This window comes from Pinus tabuliformis, chromosome 1_1 (assembly GCF_031772625.1).
Source record: "Pinus tabuliformis cultivar Carrire ecotype Pingquan chromosome 1_1, CPIR1, whole genome shotgun sequence".
Taxonomy (NCBI): domain Eukaryota; kingdom Viridiplantae; phylum Streptophyta; class Pinopsida; order Pinales; family Pinaceae; genus Pinus; species Pinus tabuliformis.
The window spans coordinates 682,647,054-682,674,821 of NC_142297.1; positions in this window are offsets into that span (position 1 = coordinate 682,647,054).

Consider the following 27,768-nt stretch of genomic DNA (forward strand, 5'->3'; position numbering starts at 1 on the left):
TTTCTTATTTTCCTCCCAATGAGAATTTTTTCTCTTGAATATATTAGACAAATGATGAATGTTGATGATGTTCATTTTATTTCTAAAAGACGAAAAGTTAAATTTAAATTAGAAACACAGGTTGGCCCATTTATAGCCAACACAAGAATTGCAGAAAGAGAGGTGGATAATTTATTGAAACATATGAATTTCAAGTTGAGCTTAATTTGGTCCTATAACCCACTGGAGATTATATCATCAGTCAAAGCTGCACATAAATAAACACATTATGTTCATGTGGCTAAACCAGAGATTGAGAAATTTTCCAATAAAGAATAATCAGAAGAAAACACTTTACAGGAAGTCGAGGAAGTAATACCAAGTCAAACAGTGTTAGATACTCCAAAAACTATAGAGAAAGAATTAAAAAGGCCAAGGGGAACTTAGTCACCATCAGAATTAGATTTACAACAAACAACTTTCAATTTCATGAAAAAAAGAAAAGACAACAACTAAAGAGGAAGAAGAATCTTTAGAAACTCAGACTTCTAAAGGACCTTCTATAATAATTCTCATAGGTGAATCACCATGTTCAATGTAGAAGATTGAGAAAAATAGTATAGATTCTCCTTCTCTTTCTTCCCCTTCTTCAAGGAAACAAAGAATATTTTCAAACTTTATAGAAATAAAAAAGAAGAATGAGACACTAAAGACTTCCACATATGCAAAATTTTGGAAATAATGCTCTTCAATGTAGACTAGACTACTTTAAGGATTAGACAGTGAAAGGGGACGGTTCTAATTAACATTTTTGGAACCAAAGGTCACTGTACCTAAAATTGTTGAAGACTATAAAACTTCCTTGATTTCTTTTGATACAAAACAAATTCATCCCATAGATAATACTGATCTACATAAAAAAGAAGGGGAGTTGATTTAGACATCTTTGACAAGTTATGCAATGAAAACTTCTAAGCTGCAAGAATCATTAAATAATATTCATTCTTAATTAAAGCTACACAAAATTTATTCTCTAGCAAAGGATATCAGAATTAAGGGACTTGGAGACATGGTTTTGAAATTAGTGTTGAATCCTAATGATGTAAAAGCAGTAGAAAAAATAATAAAAAATAGAAATGTTGATATTCAAGCATTGAGGAAATAGTTGAAGTCACCAACAACTAAATATCCACAGGCCCAAGAAATCATTTAGTTAGAGAATGAGAAAGAGAACATGCTTTAAATGATTGTTGAGTAGGACATATAAATTCAAAAGATGGAAGAAGAAATAGAAAAGTTGATTATGAAAGAGACCTACGACTCAGTAATGGAGTACCAACTTCTACAACAGGAACAACATCAACAAGAACTTATACAACAATAGTGTCCACAACAGAGAGAGATCCCATTGGCCAAAATTCAACAAAGCAGTTGTCAAAGGCCATGGGAGATCTATCCTTGAAGGATATGGAAATTGAGAAACTTAGAGTGCAGATTGAGAAGATTAAAGGTAACAAAATTAAAATTGAAAATTCATATTTGGCCGAAATACATAAAAATTACAAATTGACTAAGCAATTAGAAATCTATCAAAATAAATCATTGATTGCACAAGATTTATCTCAAGCCAAAGCGAAAATATACATTGATTTGAATGTATCTTTGAGAGAATTATGGCCATCAAATGAAATTATTTTTAAGCAAGAAGATTCATTGTAGAGGTCAAAGGCACCAATAGTAGAGATTAAAGAAGATCTAGATCATAAACCAAGAGAAAATACTAGGATAATCAAAGTACTTGATTCCAAAACAAAGGAAGAACTTAAAGAATTTGGAATTGAAGAGAGGACAAATGCAGTCGTAGAGACATGAATTTTTTTGACAAAGGAAACTCTAATGTTACAATTGTAGAATAAGTTCCACAACTTAGGAGAACATATCAAGAAATTCCATTAAAAAATTAATGCTCTACGCCAAAAAGGAATCCCAAATATTCAAAATTATAGTGGCCAATTGACCCCACTAGAAAATTATTAGCACAGGTTGCATGAGATATCAACAGATAAAACCAAAGGTTTCAAAGCTAGAGGAATAATCACAGGCAAATCTTTCATGGAGGGCCTAGAATATGATTTTTTAATTAAACATGAAATTCAACATTTACTTTTAACTAGGCCTTATTTTGAATAGTACACAAAATTTGATGAGTCATACAGGAAGTTAACCAATTTTTCTATCCCATATGATAAATGAAAGGATAAATTACTTGAGCTCATCGGATCGAACATAATGCAGAATTTCAGTGACCAAAAGGTAGAAAAATAGGAGCAGGCAACATAATAATAGGGGCAACAAACAAAAGATTCAATTTCAAGGAGCAGTCATCAAACAACAGCCTCAAAATTTGTGTTTAGTGTTAAAATCAATATAGAATAGCTAATTTTGTGTGCAATTTTTGTAAATATCCAAATCAGTTTTAATATTATTTCAGTTTGTAATAAATTTGTTTTAAAGATTGAGATATTTTGAGTGAGACTATAAATATTTAGTATTTCGAATAAGACAGGGTTACACCCTTGTGATGAATCAGTGACATGATTGTAAAGCTTTAAGCTATTTCTTAAGATAATTGAAGGATTCTGGATTCATTCTCAAAAACTTGTGTAGCTATGTGAGTTTGTCTTGTTATTCAATTATGTTTCTCATATTTATTTCTGCACATGTTCAAGGTAACATTGAAGTTTGGGCAAGGCTATGTTGAATATCAATCTCCTTGAAAACCCCTACAAAGTTATAATTATTAAAAGATATTAATTAACTGAACAATTTGTTTTAGTTAATTCCTCTAAATATTTTAATTGTTTCCTTTTGTCATCTCTTGCATATGTATTGTTTCATCGTAGAAAGGTTCTACATGCATCTAGTGTATATGATAAGTTAGACATTCAATATGAATGTTTGACAATTATATGCCTTCTTAATTTATGCTTTTCAAATCGATTTAAATATTAATTCTATTAAGAATAAAAATTAACCCTTTAGTTTTCTCAGAAATACCTAAAATTTACAGTTCTTTAAAGGTTTAATGAATTGGTCATCCAATTAAAATCAAAACCTTACTTAGATGCTTTGGCACAATTCCCCAACATAGAACTGTCTACATAGATAGAACATCAGATTGGCGCCATTGCTGGGGAACAAAGATTGAAGCTTGTTTTCCTTGGGACAATGATCAAAATTGCCTCTTAATGGTGGATAAGAGGCCAATAGGCTAAAATAATTCACGTGGAGAATCCACATATTAAATATGGCTTCATGTAGAGATACCATATCTCAATCAGATCCATAGTTCTCTCTCCTCTATCGAATCTAGAGAAACATGTGAGAATTGCATCTATTAGATGTAGGTTAGAGGCTTATATTTCTTCTTTTGCCTCTATTTTATCTGAAATACCCTCGCAATATAACCTTTCTTAGTAAACTTCAATACTTACCGAATTATCAGATCTTCCTCTAACAATTCTAGAACTCCTTTCTAGAGGAGTAGATCTTCAAACTGCGTTATTAGTTCATCAACTTGAGACCTTTGAACTTAATTATTCCCTTTTAGAAATTTCTGACAGTGAAGAAGATCTTCAAATTTCCCATCCTGAATTTAAACCACTTAATTTTAAATCTTCTGTTGTACATACTTCTCCCTCTACTTCTGCTAAACCTGAAGAGAAGCTTAGTATTTATACTAATCCTCTAGTTTTTGAAGATCTTGAAAAGGTTTTACGTAAAGTTCAAAAATTGGTTATTAATCCTTAGTTTTTCCATAAACCTAAACCTCCATCACAACCATGTTCCACTAAAGATGTTTCCCCAAAATAGACAGTTCTATTACAACGTGAAATGGCTAGATTTTAAGCAATCAGGCAGCTCGATATCTGACATTAGCTTTTCTACCAGTAGCCCAACTTAATTCTTTTACTGATTGGTATTTACAACATTTACCTAGATTTAATGGAGAAACAGTGTCATCCGCTGAAGATTACTTGGCTTCCTTTCTGGTTTTTTCTGATAACATGAATATTGAGCATGAAGATGTTTACATGAGACTTTTTGTTCAATCATTACAAGTAAATTTTAGAATATGGATGAGACAATTACAAGTAAATTATATGAATTCATGGGCTAAAATAGTCAACATTTTCAAGAATTAGTGGACAATAAAAAAGAACCCTATTTACTATTTAACAGAATTTGAAGATTTTAGAAGGAATACTGCTGAACCTGTTGTTGATTCCATTAAGAGATTCAATAAAATTTATAACAAGATGCCCCCAAATTGTAAACCTCCAGTCGCTGTAGCTAAAGTTAGGTTTTCTAAATCACTTGAAGATGATTTTGTTGTAATGCTTAGAGAGAGAAAATTTGAAACTTTAGTAGACATACAAACTAATGCAATTGAAGTCAAAGCTAATAGGTCATCGTCTAGTAAATTAAAAGCAAAGGCAAAAAAGGTTGAATGGAAAATAAGAGGTAGTGAAGAAAGTACGTCATCATCAAAAGCTAAAGATGAAGAACATAAAATTGATGAAATAACCTCTTTACTAAGAAATATGTCTAACAAAATCTCAAGAATGGAAGCTCAACCTAGAGTGACCGAACAAGTTGCAACTAGACCTCAAGTCCAATACAAAAGACCTTTTCAACCACAAATTTTACAAAGAAAAAATATTGATAAGAAAATTCAACCTCCCTTAATGATTGATCATCAAGACCTTGACGAAATTGTTCCTATTACCACAATGATATCAATTACTTTGAAGATCCATCATCTCAAAATGTTATTCTTCCAATCAATGAATATCAGTCTCTAATTCAAAATCAAGAAACCTCCCAAGTTTCCAAGTATTAAGCTTTTCTTGAGTTCCTCATTGCTAAATTGAATAGAAGGTATGACTAAAGACCTAGACAAGGACCTGGTAAACCTGTGAAAAAAGTCCTTTGATGACCATCAAGTGAAAGAAACTAAAATAAAAACATCATCAATTCAACCACAAAATCAGTTACAAGAACAACATATTACTGAAAAATCTGTTCCAATTGTTTTTAATGTTGAGAAAGAGTTAGAAAGATTTATAATTCTAATTCCCTTATCTAATTCAATCTTAAAGTATAGATGTAGAGAGGGATATCATTACTTTACAAGATGAAAAACCTTCAAATCTTTTTGTTCCTAGTTTTGATATGATTGATGAAAGTGAACATCTTTTTTATGTCACATTGAAAGTTCATGGTTACCTTTTATACAATTGTATGTCAGATCTTGGTGCTTCCAAAAATCTAATGCCTAAAGTAATCATGGATCAAATTCGATTTCAAATCACTATACCATATCATGATTTGTATACTTTTGATTCCAAGAAAGTACCTTCCTTAAGATTAATTAAGGATTTAGTTGTAAAACTTGCTTAGATCGTTGTGAAAAGTATAGTCTTGGACATAGTTGTTATAGATATTCCCCAAAAATTTGGAATGCTATTGTCAAGATCCTATTATGCTAAGTTGGGAGGAAGTCTACAAATGAACATGTCCCATGCTACAATTCAAGTTTATGGAGGTGAACATTTAAGGCTATACAAAGAAGTAAGATTTATTAATAAAATTTGTAAATAAAATCAAGTAATTAATCATCAAGTTTATGTAATTGATCAATATTTTGGATGTTTTACTCTGGCTGCTAATGATCTTTCAAATCCTCAGATCAACATTGAAGAAATTGTCAATACACCTTACTTTTCAAACATTGACATTTGGAAAATGTATTTTGATCGAGAACTTTATAAAGATGGGGTTGGGGTTGTAATTGTACTCATTTATCCTGATAAGAAAAATACAACCCAATCCTTTAAATTATATTTTGAAGTTACAAAATATGTGGCAGAATATGAATCCCTAATTTTAGGATTGGAGTTAGCTACGAGATTGAAAGTTAAAAACTTGTCAGTATATGGTGATTCAGAGTTGATTGTAAAAAAAATTAGAAATCTTTGTCAAACTAAAAATCTTGGGCTTAGATCTTACATAAATGAAGTTTGGGATAATGTAGAAAATTATTTTCAAGCGTTCAATATCACATCAATCCCAAGAGAAGAAAATATGCATGGCAGTGCCTTCGAAATTTCTGCAAGTTCTTTCAAATACCTAATCCTCTGCAATTACATTATCAAATTGAACTAAAGTATAAACCTTCTATCCCTGATAATATAAAACACTGGCAAGCCTTTGAAGATGGTGAGCAGAAGAATTTTTTTTACAGGCAATAGATGATTTTTCTACTTTACATGATGAAGAAGAAAATATTGATGAAATCAAATCAAGCGAGGATGATTCAGATTCATATTTAAAACATAAAATTGTTGATCATGATATTCCAAAGGGTTTGGTTCCCATTGGAAATTGTTTTGATCATAATGATGTGTCAAAAGCTTCATTGTTAAATTCTGAGCAAGAAGATGTTCACGACTGTAATATTGGTACCCCTTAAGAAATAAAAAATGTTAAAATTTCAAAATCTTTACCTCAACATTTTAGAGATGTATTTGCATGGTCATATGAAGAACTGAACCTATGACACAACCATTATTGAGCATAAAATTCCTCTTAAGCCTGGATTTGAACCATTTCAGCATAAATTAAGAAGAATAAATCTAGTCTTGCTTCTAATCATTGAGAAAAATGTAAATAAGCTATTGGATGCTAAAATAATTGTTCCCTTAAGATATTCTAAATGGATAACTAACCTGGTGCCTGTTAGAAATAAAAATTGAGGCATAACACTTTGTGTTGACTTTAGAAATCTGAATAAATTGTCTTTAAATGATAATTATCCATTACCAAAAAAGGATGAATTTCTTCATAGAATATCAAGTTCTAACAGGATTTCAATGTTAGATGGTTTTCTAGATATAACTAAATTCTAGTTAGTGAAGAAGAAAGAGAGAAGACAACATTTACAACTCCATGGGGTACATTTATGTATTCCAAGATGCTATTTGGTTTAATCAACACTGGAGCAACATTTCAAAGAGAAATGGATTTGGAATTTGTTGGTAAGATAGATAAATTCTTTGTCATTTATCTTGATGATTTAATTGTGTTTTTTATTCTGATGATAAACATATCAAACACTTGAGGAAAGGTTTTGGAAGATGTAGAAAATATGGGATTTCTCTTAATCCTAAAAAGTAACTTTTTGAAATGAAAGAAGGAAAGAAATTGGGACATATAATTTCAAAATAAGGAGTTGTGATTGATCCAAAAAGAGTTTCATAAATTCAGGTAATCATTTTTCCTAGAAACAAAAAGGAAATATAGTCATTTTTAGGAAAGATAAATTATTAAGAAGATTTATATCTAATTATGATGAGGTCGTGAAATATATTACTGATATTCTTAAGAAATATAGGGAAGTTAAATGGACTGTCCAAGATAGATACTCCTTGTCACATATCGAAAAATCAATTTCGGAATCCCTAGTGCTAACTAGTCTAGATTACACAAAACATTTTAGTATCTTATCTTTCTCCTTGGATGCTACCATATCAGATGTTTTATTGCAAAGAAATGAGATCAAGATGATCAACCAATTACCTTTTTCAGTAAGGTTCCTAGATATTCTTAACTAGGATATCATATCATAGAAAAACAAGCTCATGTCTTGGTACAAGTTTTGAAATCATTTAGGATTTCTGTTTTACATTCTGCTATAATTTTTTATGTCCTAACAATGAAGTAAAAGCAGTGTTGACTCAGCTTGATACAGATGGAGAGTGTTGAAGATGGATTGCTGAGATCCTTGAGTTTAATTTAGACATCAAACCTATAATGTTGGTGAAAGGACAGGGTTTAGCTAAACTTTTCGCTGAATGAAATTGTAAAATACTGTGTATCAACAATATCATGCAAATTTTAGGTGAGAAGAATCCATAAGAACATTCTCATATTTCAATTGAAAAGAATCCACCAAAACCTTCTCAGATTTGAGGTGAGAATAATCTACATGACCCTTCTTCAAGTGTAGTTCTTGTTCCTCTTCCTTTAGATATTGATGAAAAGTTTTTATTATCTCATTGGTATAAGGACATACTACATTTTCTTCGCGATTTTGAGTGTCCTCTTGAATTCACAAAGAATTAATGTAGATTTCTTAGAGTGAAGGCCATGAAGTATTTTATAATAAATGAAAATTTTTATTCTAAGGATCCTCTAAATATTCTCTTACTATGTTTGACCGAGAATGAAATTGAAGGAGTAATTAAGTAGTTTCATGAAGGCATTTGTGGAGGACATTTTGCTTGGAATGAAATTTCATATAAATTTTTGAGAGCAACTTTCTATTCTCCCAAATTGTTTTCACAGGTTGGAGCAAAGGTGAGGAGTTGTATCCCATGTTAGATATTTACAGGGAAACAAAGGTTAGAAACATTTTGCTTTGTTCCAGTATCAATTGAATCTCCTTTGTTACAATGGGGATTAGATTTCATTGGTGAAAGAGTTCTAGTTTCCAGTAATCAACATAGATGGACAATGACTAATTATTTCAAAAAGTGGGTAGAATCAATTCATGTTAAGAACGAAATTGATACAGTAGTGATGAGATTTATTGAACAAAACATATTGTCTAACTTTGGTTTCCCAAGACAAATTGTTATGGACAATGCACAAGATTTCAGTAGTATAAAAATGATAGAATTTTGTTACAAATAACAGATTACTTTACATCATTCTTCACCATATTATCCATAAGGTAATGGGTTAGCTAAATCATTAAATAAAATTCTGATTAAAGTCATTAAGAAAGTACTAGTTGATCATAAGAGAATTTGGGATAGTCGTCTGAAATATGCAGTATGGGAAAACATAGTTTCACCCAAAAGGTCTACTACTAAATCTCCTTTTCAACTTGTATATGGAATTGAGACAATTTTTCCTACACAGTTAGAATTTAAACTCATGAAGTTTTTGTACGAATCATATGAAGAAGCATAGGATTTTTCAAGCAGAATCAACCAAATTATTGAAATAAATCATAACAGAGATGAAGTTCACCACAAGATTTGACAATGTCAAGATAAAATGAAGAGTTTGTTGTACAAAAAGGATAGAGAAAGAAATTTCAAATAAGCATATCTAGTTCTGAGATGGGATGTCAGAAGAGAAGAAAGAGGCAAACATGGAAAGTCTAATAATTTATGGTTGGAACCTTTCAGCATTGCAGAAGTGAAGGGAAAATATACACTCATTTTACGGAACCTGGAAAGATAGTATTACGCATTGCTAGTCTATGGTTAATATCTCAAGAATTATATTCAATATTAAATGTTTTCAATTATCATCATTGTAAATTTACAATTTTCTTTAAATTTCAAAAGCAAGTGTCATTTTCACAGCATGGACTCGATATCCCGAGGAGAAGGAACATGGATCTGCAAGTTCTCTGCATGACACAGGGGAAAGAAATCCCAAAATATAGCCGATATTGTAACTTATTTATACTGTTTGTAATATTTTGAATTTTTTCCTTTATTAATTTTTTTTTAGAAAAATAGACAAATATAGAAAAATAGAGAAAAGGAAAAAAGAATGAAGAGAAATGTTAAATAAAAAAAATCAAAAGAAAGAAAGAAATAAAAAAGGGATTGAAAAAAGGAACGAAATATATCCCTAGTAATTATGTGCACATCTAAATGGTAGAAGATTTTTATTTTATCATTTTATTTTGATTAATCTTTAGCATTTTAAATAAAAAGGATTATTTATTTATTTTTTAATAAATCGCCAGCTTGATTTGTTGGATAACATTTAAATGATGTTTATTTTTTGACGGATGTGATCAGGCACGCCCATATCAACGACCCCTGATCAATTACGATACCACCCGTGCTGTCAATTGTTAACAGAGAAGGGGGGCAAGGGGTCAGCAAAGTGGTTTTCCCAATGCTGTCATTGGGTACATTGCAACCCTACATCCATTCTGGTACACCCCTACTGAAAACCACAAAAGGTTTTCAACCCTCCCCACAAACCACCATTCCACCATTCATTCATTCTGCCGATTTCACCTATCGTCAAAACCTCCACTACATTTAATCATCGTCACTTCCCTGCTAAATTTATCACATAATTGTCATGCATTTAATTCTCCTATGCCAAAGTTCAAAAACATTAAACTCTCCCATGCCATTTTCACCCATTAACCAATTTCATCCTTTATCATCAGTTGATAAGAAGCCTATCCCTCTACATATTATCTTCTTTCCTGCATTTTGTTTACAATTAGGACTCCTAGTTCGAATCTCCAAGTGAACACCATAAATTCACCAGCTTACAATCATTCTATTTCCAGGTAACTATTCTACTGACCTCCAATAATTTTGTTTTCCTTAATAGATTCTCATAAATGGAAATCCAAAGTCATAGAGAGTCCCATGCTACCTTATGTAATAAATTAGATGAGTTACCTTTATTTGACACTCAATTTAAAATTTCAGAAACCAATTACGAGTTTGATCTCTATGAACTGCACAATTGGGGCCTTCAAAAATACTAGGATGATAGTGATGAGTTTCCATTGTGGAAATCTGTATTAGCTCAATTTGTCTTCCCTTATATCTACCATTTTCTAGATTTCGTTTCCTGGTGTGAAGCTTGCTATATTCTAAGTCAGAGAGCTATCATTGCTTAAAAAAATGAAACCTTGTTTTAGGTAAGCCCTGAGTCAATTTTCCAATCGCTCTAATTCAATTCTCAAGAATCCCTACATCTGTTTTCTACTAATGCATTAATGGAGATTTATCAAAAACATTCCTTTTTGGAAAGAGCTCATATTTTTGAATCTTTTATGGCCGAGAATTGTGAATTACCTAGAACCAATCGTCCCTATTCTGCTGCCATGTTCCCTCAGTTGTCTAGGTAAGTTATTTCTTTAGTTTCTTGTATATTAGGATACCCTAGTGACCAATGGGTGAATCAATTAATTTTATCTTTTTTATCAACATTCTCCTCTGGTAAAAATTCCTTAGTTATGTTCAATTACAGTCAATTCCTTTCAGATATTACTCATTACCAATTTTTGAAGTTCAGTGCAGAAGGCTCTTTCAAGCATCAAACAGTTTTTGTCTATTTGTTTTTATATCATCAGAAAATATATATTTACAATTCCTTTGCAAAACTTGGATGTTACATGAATCCCACTATCAGTTATTCATTCGACTTCACTAGTGATAAATACTTCTAAAGAGTTCGCATTTATTGATTTTTTCAATCAATCCTTATATATAGAAATTTTTTTATTAAAAAGTGATGATGTTCCTAGGATATCTATTGAAATTAAAATAATTTTACATCTTAGAGAACAGTTAAAGGTTGGAGACTAGTATTTAAGCTAGAATTTTACAAAAATTAGGATTTATGAATGTGAGCTACAACTATACAAGTTGTCTATCTTCCTCCCAAATAGATTTTTTTTTTCTCTTGAATATATTAGACAAATGATGAATGCTAGTCATGTTCATTTTGTTTATAAAAAACAAAAAGCTCTATTTAAATTGAAGGCATAGGTTGGCCCATTTATAGCCAACACAAGAGTTCCAGAAAGAGATGTAGATAACCTATTGAAACAAATGAAGTTCAAGTTGAGTTTCAATTGGTCTTTTGAGTCACTGGAGATTATATCATCAACCAGAGTTGCACATAAATCAACACCATATGTTCATCTCGCTAAACTAGAGATTGAGTAATTTTCCAATAGAGAAGAATGGGAGGAAAACGCTTTACAAGAAGTCAAGCAAGAATTACCGATTCATACAATGTTAAAGGCTCAAAAACCCACAAAGAGAGAATTTAAAAGGCCATGGGAAACTTAGTCACCATCAAGATTAGATTTAAAACAAATAACTTTTAAGGTCATGAAAAGAAGAAAGAAAACAATTGAAGAGGAAGAAGAATCTTCAAAAAATTAGACTTTTGAGGGATCTTCTAAAATATTTTTCATAGGAGAATTTCCATTTTCACTGTAGCAGGTTGAACAAACAAATATAGCTTCTCCTTTTCCTTCTTCCCCTACTTCAAGGAAACAAGGTATCTTTTCAAAATTTCTAGAAATAAAAAAGAAGAATGAGACATTGAAGACTTCCACATATGCAGAATTTTGGAAACAAAGCTCTACAATGGAGACTAGACTACTTTCAACATTAGACAGTGAAAGGGGACAATTCCAATTGGTTGTTTTGGAACCAAAGCTACATGTACGTAAAACTGCTAAAGACTATAAAACATCCCTGCTTTCTTTCAATAAAAAACAAATTCATCCCATAGATCAAAATGATATCCATAAAAAAGTAGGGGAGCTGATTTATACATATTTCACAAATTCTACAATGACAACTTCTAAGCTACAAGCATCATTCAATAATTTTCATTCTTAATTAAAGCTATAAAAAAACATCTTGTCTAGCTAAGGATACCATAATTAAGGGTCTTGAAGACTTAGTTTTGAAATTATGATTAGATCTTAAAGATCTAAAATCAACATAAAAAATAATCGAATATGGAAATTATGATATTCAAGCATTGACGAAACAGTTGAAGCTGCCAACAACTGAATATCCATAGGCTCAAGAAGTTAGTCATTTAGAGAAGGAGAGAATGAACATGCAAAATATGATTGTTGACCAAAACATACAAAATTAGAGGATGGAAGCAGAAATGGAAAACTTGATTAAGGAAAGAGAACTACAACTCAACACTCGAGTAGCAACTTCTACAGCAAGAACTACAACATTATGAACTTCTACAACAACAGTGCGAATATTAGAGCCAAAGCATGTTGGTAAAAATTTATCCGAGTAGTTGTCAAAGGCCATGGGAGATCTATCCTTGAAGGATATGGAAATTGAGAAACTTAGAGTTAATATTGAGAAGATTTAAAACAACAAAATTAAAAATGATATTCAGGTGAAATACAGAAAAACTACAAATTGACTAAGTAATTAGAAATCTATGAAAATGAATCATTAAAGCCAAAGACAAATAATGGATTGATATTAATGAATCTTTGACTAAATTATGGCCATCAATTGAAATTGTTTCTAAGCAGGAAGATTTATTTGCAGAGGTCAAAGAAAGCAATAGCAGAGATTAAAGAAGATCTAAATCATAAACCAGGAGACGCTAGTAGGATAATCAAAGTCCTACATTCGATAAAAAAGGAATTGAAGACAGGATTGGTGCAATCCTAGAGTCAAGAAAAGTTTTGACAAAGAGAAATATAATGTTAGAAATGGAGAATAAGTGGCACAACTTAGAAGCACAGATCAAGAAATTCCATAGAAAATTTAATGCTTTGTGCTAAAAAGGCTCCCAAATATTTGAGATTCTACTGGCCAGTTATCCCCACTACAAAATTATCATCATAGGTTACATGAGATAGTAGCAAATAAAACCAAATTTTCTAAAGTTAGAGGAACAATCATAGGCAAATCTTTCATGGAGGGCCTAGAATATGATTTGTATATTAAACATGAAACTCAACATTTATTTTTAACTAGGCCTACTTTTGAAAAGTACAACAAATTTGATAAGTCATATAGGAAGTTAACCAAATTTTCTATCCCAGATGATAAAAGATGGGATAAATTACTTGAGCTCATCGAATAGAACAAAATGAAAAGTTTCAGTGACTAGAAGGCCAAAAAATAGGATAAGAAAACAAAATATTAGGGGCGACAAAAAAAATAATTCAATTTCAAGTAGCACTCATCAAACAACAACCTCGGAATGTGTGTTGAGTGTTGAAATCAATTTAGAATAGCTATTTTTTTGTGTTTTCTGTGTAAATATCCAAATAAGTTTTGGATATTATTTCAGTTTGTAGTAAATTTTGTTTTGAAGATTCATATATTTTGAGTGAGACTATAAATATTTAGTGTTTCGAATTAGACAGGGTTGAACCTTTGCGATGAATCAGTGACATGATTGTACATTTCTAAGCTATTTATGAAGATAATTGAGGGATTTTGGATTCATTCTCAACAACTTGTGTATCCATCTGAGTTTGTTTCGTATATCAATTATGGTTTTAATATTTATTTCTAAACATGTTCAACGTAACAAAGAAGTTTTGGCAAGGCTAGATTGAATATCAATCTCCCTGAAAGCCCCCATAAAGTTATAATTATTAAAATAGATTAATTAATTGAATAATTTGTTTTAGTTAGTTCTTCTAAATATTTTAATTGTTGCCTTTTGTCATCTCCAGAATATGCATTGTTTGGTTGTAAAAAGCTTCTACACACATCTACTGTATATGATAAAGTAGATGTTCAATATGAATGTTTAACAATTATATACCTTCTTAATTTCTGCTTTTCAAATCAATTTAAATATTAATTCTATTAAGAATGAAAATCAACCCTTTATTTTCCTAAAAAATACTTAGAATCTACAATTGTTTAAAGTTTTAATGCATTTATCATCCAATTAAAATGAAAACATTACTTAGATTCTTTGGCACAGTGCCCCAAACTAAAACTGTCTACAAAGATACAACAAGCTCTATTCATATTTTAATTTTACACAACATTTTTATTTCTTAATTTTATAAATATTGGTCAACATTTCAATCCAACATTACAAAATTAGTCAACCATATCTACTAATGTAGTTGAATATATTCAAATATTTTTTACTATGTTTATAATTAACACTCTTAAAATTCGGTCAAAATTAATCACCGATTAATATTATTGTTTGATATTAATAATCAAGCATGTTGTGATGCTATAATGGTATATAAATCTATCCAATGTTACAATGTGACAAATATTGTCACAATGTTACATTACATTGTGATTTCCCCAACACCCCAATGTGACAACATAAAATTATTCAACCACATTTACTAATGTGCTTGTGCATGCACTTTATATACATTAATCATTGTATTTCAACAACATTTTCTAATGTGGTTGTGTTAGGATTTATAAAATTTCTATTTGTTACATTTGGATTTATAATATTAGGGATTTTAATATTGGGTATAATAATAGAGTTTTAATACTTTGTTTATAATACAGTGTGTTTGATATATAGGTTTAAATATATATGGTTATGATATTAGGGTTTATAATAGTTCAATTTTTATTAGGTTTTAATATATGGGGTTTAAAATATTACAGTTTATATATTGGTTTATAATATTAAGGTCTATAAGATAGAGTTTAATATTAGGGTTTATAATATACAATTTGTAATATTTGAGTTTATAATTTTTGGTTTATGTTTGATAATATTTGACTATGTTTGAAACTTAACACTCTTCAAATTCAATCAAACAAATTCTCCTATGAATATTAATAGTCAAATATAGTCAACAACATTAGTCAAACATAGTCAAACAAAGTTAACCTTTACATTCGATGTTTAAACAATGCATCATGATTAAAATTGGTCCATTCTATGTTTACCATTTTTAACAAAAGTCAAAATTCACTCATAGTTGTCCTCCATCAATATAACTCAGCCATATTCAATTAAAGTCAATCAAGATTGATTGAAGTCAAACATTATAAGCCTTAGTGAACTTAGGTCGTCCTAGGTCGGCCACGTTTAAGATTAAAAAATGTTCAATAATAATAGCAATAAAGCTGAATAATATTAATATTAAGTTTGAGTATACTATTATTCTTATTATTATTATTATAGTTAACAATGATAAAATTTCGTCAACTTTACAATGAGACATTACAAAATTAGTCAACTGTATTTACTAATGTGGTTGACTACGTTCAAATATGTTTGACTATGATCAATAGTCAACGCTCTTAAGCATCAATCAAACTTAATCACCTATGAATACGATTCATTAATATTAACAATCAAACATATTGTGACATTGAAATAATACACAAATCTATCCAATATCACAATGTGAGAAAGGTCTAGAATAATAATAATAATAATAATAATAATCACTGGGTCTAGAATAGATGTGATGGATGTATTGTTAAGTCACTCTGTGATGTGAAGGTCATTGGCTCAGTGGGAAAAAATCCATTCATATTAAGAGTTGGTGTGTGATTTTGAAGACTTAGATGCCCGTGAGTCATAATTTCCCAAGCCAATGATTAGGTCTGTTGTGATAATAATAATACATTATTACAATATTATAAATTAATATTAATTTCTTTCAATTTCTTTCTTCTTTTCTTTACATTCATTCAAATAGATTCTGATTTCTTTCATCTTAAATAATAGCCATTAATAATATTAGTAATTTATTGGATTATCAATAATATAATATATTAATTAATAATAATTTTATTATTTTAATAAATCTTCTCTTATAATATTTTTATTAAAATATTTTTGCTACTAATTTATTATTTTATTGATTCTAATATTATACTCAAACATTTTGAAGGAAAATTTGAATCTCTCATGATGTATGTAGTATTTAATTTAAATCTTAGAGATTTATTATATTCTACAAAGTTCTTCATTCAAATTTACGTATTGAAAACACAAAACATTTACTTAAAATTAATACTATAAAATTTTAACGATTTTTTTTTTTCAATCACATTATTAAACTGAATAAAAAAGACTTAAAACAAAATATTTTGCAAGATGGATTTTGGCTTTAAATTCCAAATCCATGAGATTGCCACGGATATCAAGTTCTTTGGAATTAAGGTGTTTATGAAGTTTAGAAATTTCAATTCATATTGATATCCCAACTAATTTCACTAGAATTCACTAAAATTTGGCAATAATATTTCAAGATATTTTGTTATTTGAAATACATTTTTGAATGCATAAATGTATTCAATACCTTGAAAAACCCTAGGGCACTGGAATTATGCAGATTAAATAATTTAAATTTATGTTTTTGAAAATCTCTATCAAATTTTGATTAAAATTAACCAGAAAAAAGGTCATGAAAAAAACAATTTCGTCACTGCACTTTAAAAAAATTATAATTTTAAAAGAATTAAAGGTTACAATTTCATCAAAGTTACAATTTCACTATTCAACTTTGTATTGGTTTTTGCATGTAAAGTTACAATTTCACTATTCAACTTTGTATTGGTTTTTGCATGTAAATAGTGTGATAGAAAACTTTAGAGTATTTAAATTTGGCTAATTATACAGCTTTAATTTATTATTCCAAAAAAATATCTCCCAAAATTCAAATAAAATGAACCTAGAATAAAAATACACATATAGAATATTGCAAAACTTCCATTGATATAAACATTCAATTTTAGTAATATAAAATTCAAGATATTTATCCTGCAAAAATGATGATATTTTACCTCGTTTTATTAGTGAGAAAGAGTAATTTTCAAGAACCTATGTGCTGCTCTTTTCCCCCTTAGATAAGGGTCGTTTATCTAACCCGTTTTCTCAAAATGGTTTTGGCCACAAAATTGAAGGTAGGATCACGGTTTACTATAATAAGAATGTTATTCTTTTAAATATAATAAATATAATAATCTATAATTTTAAAATTCCTTGGAAAAAAATAATATAAAAATTAATTATTAAATTAAGTAATTATTTTTAAATTATTAATCCAAAATAAAAAACATTTTTTATTGAAAAATTATTTTAATTAATTTGTGATATTTAACCAATATCATTATTTCATTAAAAGATGATATAATATTTAAAAATAATTTAATTTTAAATATTTTTAGAGTTTTTTATTATAATTGTTTTTTCGTTAAATAGATTTATATTGATATAAGTCTTTCGGATTAATCACATTGTTAAGATTTGGTAGATGAACCATATTAGTTGGTTCAAAAAATCGACCAAATGCTAACAATGTGATTAATCCAAAAGACTTATATTTACATTATGAATCACAAAAGTCTTAAATCTAGGTTTATGTAATATTAAAATAACAATTTTTATATGACACTAATGTCATCTGGTCCCATGGCCAAGAGGAGTTGGATCTCTTTTTCAATCACCTCAACTGTCAGTCCTCTGCCATCAAGTTCACCATGGAAAAAGAGGTTAATGGTTGCCTCCCTTTCCTAGACATTCTTATATCTAAGAATAAGGATGGTTCACTTACTCACTCAGTGTTCCAGAAGAAAACACATACTGAGCAGTATCTTCATGCCGACTCCCATCATTTCCCTATTCAAAAGTTGGGTGTTCTTAGCACCCTCCCTACTCATGCCTTGAGGATTTCTGATAATGAGAGTTTTAATAAGGAAAAATCTCATCTCCTAAATGTCTTTGTGGAGAATCGCTATAGTAGGTGCCCAGGTCAGAAGGCTTTCCTTAAAGCCTCTAAAAATTCGTTAATTAAAAAAGAACCTAGAGAATGTCTGCTAGGTGTCCATCTTCCCTATATCCAAGGAACCATAGACAAGATTGCTCAGATCCTTAAGAAGTATGACATTCCCTCAACCTTTAGGCCCCTCAACACCATTTGTAAATCCCTTCGATCAGTGAAAGATCCCATTGACCCTAAAGACATGAAGGGTGTCTACTTGATCCCTTGTTCTCGTGGGACCCCCTATATCGGGGAAACACGACACTCCATCCATCAAAGGATCAACGAACATGCAGCTGACCTAAGACATGGGAGAACCAAGTCTCTAGCGTTAGTAGAGCATGCAGAAAAGACCAAACATCTTGTTTATATAGAGGAGGCCAAGGTCATTGGCAAGGTTGCATAGTTCCATCACCATAAATTCAGGGAAGATATTGAAATTGAAAGAAGGGCTGAAAATCTCAATAGAGATGATGACTGGAAGATCAGTAGTTGTTGGATCCTCGCCCTTTCTGCTTAGTCTTGCCTTCATTGTTCCCCTTATTTTCCCGGATCTTTATTCTTGGAGCCTTGTCTTTTCCTTCCCCCTAGGGTTTCTCCTTTGGTTCAATGGTTTACTTTTGGTCTTGTTCTTGACCTTATTGTTTTTATAATGTGTCGCTCATTCTATTTATTTTACCAATATTCATTAATAGCTTATTTTTCCTTTTAATCAATTTTATTAAAAAAACCCCTTTACTTATCCCTAGTGGGTTAAATAATTAATTAAATTAGTTAATGAAACAACCTTAGAATAATATAATTAAATATATAATTAAATAAAGGAATGAATGAATAAATATGTAAGTAAATAAATAAATAAATACAGAAATTAAATTAAATAAAAGAAATTCAACCAATGTTCATTAATGGTTTATTATTTCCCTATATCAATCCTAAAAATAGTCCCCCTTTTGCTTATCCCTGGTGATTTAATAAATAATTTAATAAGTTATTTTAACAACCTAATAATAATAATAATAATAATAATAATAATAATAATAATAATAATAATAATAATAACAACATTCTTGTCCCTAAGGAACTAATAAATTAATTTAATAACTATAGAAAATCTTTCTTAAAAACCCCTTTTTTACTATTATATAAATTCAATAAGGAATTAAATATATTATAAAATAAAATAGAATCACTTTCAAATTTGATTTATTATAATATTTTAAATATTTATTAAAGAGAGAATTTAATTACTATAATTATAATACTTGTTTTTATTACCTTTTGACTAAAATGAAATGGTATTTATAATATAATATAATTACTATAAATATAATATTATTTTTTAATTTTCAACATTATCTAGCCGTTTTTTATAGCTGTTGATGGTCAACCTAGTCAGCCTAGCTGTTTGGAGGATCTGCTCTCCCTATTTAAGATGCAGCAATGATCTGACTCAACTTCTCCTGACGATGAACCACATTAGTTGGTTCAAAATGCGTCGACAAAGGTGTTTCTACATGTGATTTACGCCGAAGTTCTTCTTATAACTATTATGGATCATAGAAGCCTCAATTCAACAATTAAAAACAACTTAACAATATTTTAACAATACATCCTATTCATAAAAGAATACCTCAATAATAGACATAAATCCTATCAAAATATATATAAGTCTTAAATCTTTTTATCTACTAAAAATACTTTTATAACAAAAAAAAATCAACTTACTGAAAAATATTTTTAATATAATAAAAACATAACAATTTCACCCATAATTATATTACTAAATTTTGAATTGAAAAAACAAAAATAAAACAAACATAAAACAATTAAAATTCAAATTTATCCAATTTAAATGTAGAAATCGAAAATGTGCCGCAGTGTTCATCCACCGCGTATATGCTGTCAGATTTGTCGGATTCGATTAACGTCTCTTTGGATCCATCAAATTTGTCGTGTTCAATTGAAGTGTATGTTTAGATAATAGTAGTGATCGCGGTTATGATAGTACCAGTACCCTATTCACTAAATCTTCTTGTTTCTCGCGAGGCTGATTCGACTGTCATTGTTTTTAGAGATGTCTAATCTTGTAGTAACACCGCATGATGTTAGAGAATAATTTTCTAGATAAAAAAAGGTGAGTTTTTATCGCGTAGTCTAAACAAGTGGAGGAGTTGTTCGGAAAGTTATCGAAATTCCGGTCATATTTAGAGAAAATCTGGCAAAGATTTTTGTAAATCCAAGTTATAGTTGTTAAACTTCAAAATTTTAGGTCTCTTAGACATTTTTGATGGTGCTGAATCCATTTCCACCATTAAAAACACGATTCAAACATTGCCTCTACAAAATTTTTTGAATTTCATTTCCTGGATGCCGGCCACTTTTGGCCGTCCGGGCAATTCCTCCGCTCCGGGCAATTCCTCCACTTGTTAGACGACTATGTTTTTATCAATTGAGAATGGCAGAATTTAATCTAATGCAATAAAATAATCACTCAGCTTGGACATCATGTTTGTTACCTGAATAACTTATTTCAATGTTGTAATAAACGGGTATATGAAAGGTTCAATGAATGTGGACAACCTTATCTCAGCTTCATTGCCTTTGGATGCTCTATGGAGTTCAATGCAACAATTTACAAGCTCACAAAGATATATATAGCAAGACGTGTGGAGTATATGATTGCAAAATAGGCCAATGTTAAAGAGATAAAAAGAAATAAAAGAACAAAATATATCCCTAGTAATTGTGGGCACATCATATCATTTTTATTTTACTAATATTATTTTGATTAATTTTTAGAATTTAAAACAAAAATTATTTAGTTATTGGTAATAAATCGCCACATTGATTTGTTGGATAACATTTAAATGTTGTTTATTTTTCAATGGATGTGATCAAGCTCGCCGAGATCAATGACCTCTGATCAATTGCAGGACCCCATGTGTTTTCGATTGTTAACGGAGGGGGGGCATGTAAAGTTGTTTTCCCAATCCCGTCATTACAAATGTGGCAGCCCCACATTTATTATGGTACCCCCTTGTCGAAAACTACAAACCATTTCAGACATCCCCTCCCTGCAAATTGTCATTCAACCTTTCATTCCTTCTGCCAATTTCGCATACCGCCAAAACCTCCACTACATTTAATTATTGCGACTTCCCCTATAAATTTATCACATAACCCTCATTTATTTAATTATCCTGAGCTAATGTTTGAAAAAATTAAACTCTCCCACACCATTTTCGCTCGTAAACCAATTTTGTTTGTTATCAACAATTGATTAAAATCATATCCATTTCCAAATTATCTTATTTGCTGCATTTTGTTTACAATCAAGGCTTCTAGTTCGAATCTACAAGTGAATGTGAGAAATTCACCAGCTTACGATCATTCTATTTCTAAGTAATTGTTCTACTAACCCCAAATATTTTTTTTTCCTTAATGGCCTCTCATAAAGGGAAATACAAAGTAGTAGCTAGTCCCATGCTACCTTCAGTAATCAATTTACATGAGTTACCTTTAGTTGACACTGAATTTAAAATTGTTGAAACCAATTGTGAGTTCGATCTCTATGAACTGCACAATTGGGTCATTTAAAAATACCATGATGCTAGTGATGATTTTTTTAGGTAAGTTATCTTTTTAGTTTCTTGTCGATTAAGGTACCCTACTGATTAATGGGTCGATCAAGTAATTTTAGGATTTTTATTAGTCTTTTCCTTTGGTAAAAATGTTGGAAATAATACTGAGAGGGGGAGTGAATTAGTATTATCAAGTCAAATATTTCCTTTTTCAAATTGAGATAATATACGCTACTTCAGTTAAGTAAACCCGCATATATACGCAACTATGTAGAAGGAAAACCACGTATACAATGTAAACTTATAATTTACTTTATTTGTCAGATGTTGATTGTTAATATGTGTATCAGAACCAAATAACCAGTAACCAGGAATAGTAAAACATAGCAGAAGACAATCACACACAAGAACACAAGATATAGGGTGGAAACCCAATCTGGGTGAAAACCACCTGCTGCAATTCGTCTCTATCTTCCTTTAATTAGAAACTTCTTTTTACAATGTATTGGTGCAGTCCTTTACCAGTATGCTGGCTGCAACCTGTAGAGAGCTACAACCCTCTCTCGTTCTCCATCTTCTCCTGGAAGGGAGCTACAACCCCCTTAGCTATTGCACTAGCCAAGATACTAGTACGTAGGTGCTGGCCTACAGAAGGATACAACCTTCTCTTTCTTCCGGGGACCACGTTTCATAAATTTTCAGACTGGATCCATGAACGTCAATCATAAACAATTTCTGCAACAAACAACCTCCTTTTCACCAATTAGAACTGAATCAAGTAGATACTTCTCTAACAGCTGTACCCAAAACACAGTAACAGTAACCACACACCAAATTCTAAACCCAGAACACTTCAGCAATAAATAGAAGCAACTAGATCACAACTCAAAAGATATACCCTACTTTAATAACCTGAAACCTGCGTGCATATGCTTCTGTTCTTGGAGAAACCTGTGTATATGTTGTTTTCATTCACTGAACCAGCGTGTATACGCGCCTTCGCTTCACTGAACCTGCGTACAAATCTATAAAAGATAATTCATTCTTTCAAATATTCATACACTGATTAACCCAGATTATCAGATTCATAGATCAAGCATGCGCCACATATAACAGATCAAAATCACGTAAAGATATTATCATTCAAGCCAAAATATTATGACCCATCAATAGAACTTATCCTTCTTTGCGCTAAGGTTCCTCCTTCATTCAGATCCAGATTTCTTCATTCAGATCCAGATTTGCACCATAACCCCAATCACCATTTTTTCAGATCTCGCACTTATTAGATATTCAATTAATTTAGATGCTTCTTTGCCAACTGATCTCCTTCCTCTTTTATAGTCTTAGGCCTTTCACAATAACACGATCCAAAACCATAATAAAGCAATACCTTGGACCGAATACTTGGGGTCAAAACTTATGACGAGATACCATGGTCCAAAACCATAGGTTCAAATACCAAGGACTAACTACCACGGACCAAAAGTAAGTTCTCCAACATATACATGCTTTTCCTTGCATGAAAGTGTGTGTATACACATACATGCCTTTGTAACGTATAACCCGCGTGTATACGCGCCTTTGTCTATGTGAACCTGCGTATATATATTTTTCTTCATTCTGAAAGCCTGAACTGAGATCTGGACCTGAGATCTGTCACCAAAGAGAGTTGCCATCAATGACAACACCTGTGTCATAGCTCCAAACTTGTGCCATAATGCCAACAATCTCCGCCTTTGAACTTGATGGCAACCCCACGATCCTCAAATTCATTCTCCCCCTTTGTCATGAAGGGAAAAGGGTTGTGCTCCCCCTGAGTACATGCTGAAATCTCTGCCCTGCTGTGCTGACCATGCTCCCCCTGACTGTAGGAAAGATCTACAAAAAGATGTTCTTCAAGAAGAACCATCAGTTATACATTATAAAATACCTTCCTATCACCAAAAGACTCATTACATACATCCATCACCCAACTGAATGGGGATACATCAGGAATTTACATATGACAACCAAGTTCATTACATGTTCATCCCAGGTATAGTGGGGAAACCAAAATAGGCCATTACATGACCTTGACACCATAAACGAGATACCATAAAAGAGATACCACAAAAGAGATACATGACATAGAGACGATAAATCAAGACTTATGAAAGTCACCAATAACTAGCAGCAGCATCTGTTAATCACCATTCAGATCAACAACCAAGATTTCCTTCTGTTCTCCCTCTGCCTTTGTTCCACCTGAACCCAACAACAACAGTGAACTAGAACCAAAAGCTTCTAAGATAATGCCAGCAATGCATCATTAGAAGTTTATCTGCTCCCCTGAACCTGTGCTGGATGGTCTCTGTCAGACCCATATCAAAATATCTTCAGCCAGAGCTTGACCCTACTGATTTCCATCAAACTTCCATATACACGACTGTCTCTGCACTAACCGGCGTATGTACGCGGATCCTCCTCAGGAAACTCACGTACATCCATTTTTCTCTGAAACATACAAGATTTAACAGCAAGATGATGCATCAACTACTCCCAAGTTCTGCCTGAGGTATTCAAAAGTTTCCTTGGGTAGTGGTTTAGTGAGAATATCAGCAACTTGTTCCTTTGAAGGAACATACTCCAATTTGACCTTTTGTTCGAACATTTGTTCCCGGAGAAAGTGATACTTGATCGGTATGTGCTTGGTCTTTGAATGCATGACACGGTTCTTTGAAATGGTGATTGCACTTGTATTATCACATAAGATGGAGATAGGTGGTGTACAAGTGATTTTAAAATCCTGCAAGTTCCGCATCATCCAAAGGAGTTGAGTGCAGCACGATGCAGCAGCCACATATTCCGCTTCAGCTGTAGATAAAGCAATCGAACTTTGTTTCTTGCTGAACCAAGATACTAATCTGGAACCCATAAAGAATGCACCACCACTTGTGCTCTTCCTTTCATCTACGCTTCCGGCCCATTATGCATTTGTATAAGCATGAAGTGTGAGATCTGTATCCCTAGGATACCATAAGCCATAGTTTTGAGTTCCTTGAAGGTACTTAAAGATTCTCTTAACTACTTGAAGATGAGTTTCCTTAGGATTTTCTTGAAATCTTTCAACTATTCCCTCTGCATGCATGATGTCTTGTTGTGTACCTGTCAAATAAAGTAGACTTCCAATCATAGATCTATAGGTTTGTTGATGCACTGCTGCTGATTCATCATTTGCACTGAGGCTGCATCCTGTAACCATGGGGGTACATACTGGTTTTGCATCTTCCATGCCATATTTCTTCAATATCTGCTTGAGATATTTGGTTTGAGACAAAAAGATACTGCCTTCATTTTGTTGGATTTGCAATCCAGGAAAATATGTTAGTTCTCCAAGCAAGGACATTTCGAATTCTTTCTGCATCACCAAGGCAAAGCTTTGACTCATAGCTTCTTCATTGCTGCCAAAGATAATATCATCTACATACACAACAAGTATTAGCAATTTGTCATTTTCAATTTTTATATAAAGATTTCTATTTGCTGATCCTTTTGAAAAACCTTGTTGATGAAGATATTTGTCCAAATGGTAGTACCAAGCCCTTGGAGCCTATTTAGGACCATAGAGAGCCTTTTCTAGTCTGCATACAAGATTTGGATCATTCCCAAGAATGAAACCATCTGGTTGCTCAATGTACACTTCTTCTTCTAAGTCTCCATTCAGAAAGGCTGATTTCACGTCCATTTGAAATACTTTGAACTTCTGAAAGCTAGAGAGAGCAAGGAACATTCTGATGGCCTCAAGTCTAGCAACGGGAGCAAAGGTTTCTTCAAAGTCTATTCCTTATTGTTGAGCATACGCTTTACAAACAAGTCTAGCCTTGTTTCTAATCACTTCCCCATTTTCATTCAACTTGGTCTTGAAGATCCATTTTGTTCCTATGACATTCTAATCTTTTGGTCTAGGGACCAATTCCTGAGTGTTGTTCTTTTCGATATGCTCAAGTTCTTCATCCATTTCCTTGACCCAGCATTCATCTTTGCATGCCTCTTTTACATTCTGTGGTTCAGTGGAGGAGAGCAATGCCAAATAGCTTGAGGCTTCTGCAATTATTCTTCTTGTTTGTATACCTCCCTCTTTCTGCCCCAAAATTTCCGATTTTGGATGATTCTTCTGAACGTACTTGGATGGAGTCTTCTCTTCTATCTGTTACTCTGGTGCCTCTTGAGCTTCTTCTTCATCATCAGTCTGATCTGAAGGGTGGTCTTCATCATCTTCGAGATTTTCATAATCTACTTGCCTAGGAATGTTTCCTGCTTCATCAACCACTACATCAATGCTGTCAACAATTCTTCCAAGTCTTTTATTGTAGCACTTATATGACTTGCTGTGAGGAGAATAACCAAGGAGAATGCCTTCATCTGCTCTAGGTTCAAACTTGCCAAGATGTTCATCATTATTCTTAATATAGCATTTGCTTCCAAAGATTTTGAAATGTTTTACCGAAGGAGTCTCACCATATCAGAGCTCATGAGGAGTTTGAGTGCTGTTCACCCAGACATTTGTTTTGTTGAGAATAACAATCGCAGCAAATGCAGCTTCACCCCAGAAGGTTGCGGGAGTTCCAGACTCATCAAGCATAGCACGAGCCATTTGTTGAACCGTTCTGTTCATCCTTTCCACTACTCCATTTTGCTGAGGAGTCCTAGCTATAGAGAATTCCCTTCTTATTCCATGTTCTTCACAAAAATCGAAAAATTCATTTGAGGTAAATTCCCCGCCTCTATCAAACCTGAGGCACTTCATTTTGTGATCTGATTTGTTTTCAACCAAGGCTTTGAAAGATTTGAATTTTACGAAGGATTCATCTTTGTGCTTCATAAGTCCTATCCAAACCATACTGGAGAAGTCGTCAATGAATAATATAAAGTATTCTTCTCCTCGAGGTGACCTTTTCCTAGATGGAACACATACATCTATATGGACTAGTTCAAGAGGCCTACTAGCTGATCCTTCCTTCTCAGGGAAGTTGGTTCTGGTTTGCTTACCAAACTGACATGGTTTGCATATTGTATTGTCCGGAATTCCGATGTCTGGAAGACCACGAACTGCCTGGTATTTGCATGCTTTCCTTATCTGTGAGATGCTTAGATGCCCCAACCTCCGGTGCCATAACCAGTGTTCATCGTTCTTGCTCAAATAGCATTGTTGTTGTCCTTCTTCGAATATGTATAAATTATTTGGAGTTCTTATGCCTTCGATCACTGTTTTCCCTGTATCAAGATCACGAACACTACATCCATTTGATCAAAATATTACCTCAGTTCCTTGATCACACATCTGACTGAGACTCAGTAGATTATTCTTCAAGCCATCAATATACAAAACATTTCCAGCCTTGACTTTTTCTTTCAACTGAACAGTGCCTTTTCCTTTTATGATTGCAGGGGTATCGTTTCCAAAAGAAACTTTCTTTCCCTTTTCTAAATCACTATATGATTGAAGTTTTTATTTATCACCTGTCATATGCTTCCAACTTCCACTGTTGATGTACCATTGGTTTTCCTGTCCTTCTGCATATAGAGCTATCCCACATATTTCTGGTTGTGGTTCCTTCATTCTCCATGTTCTGGCATTCAAGGTTTGTTCCTTCTGAGTTGTCTTCCAAAACCTGCTCCTGCATTCAGAATCTTCATGACCGAAGTTACTACAAATAGAACATTCAATTTCACTTTCAAGGGCGGAAAAATTGCTATAGGTCCTTTTTGTGACTCCAGTCATACTTCTTTGTTTTTGAGCTTATCTAGTCATGATTGTCTTATAGGCAACACATTGAGCTGCTTTGTGACCAAAGTTATGACAAGAGAAACATTGGCCAT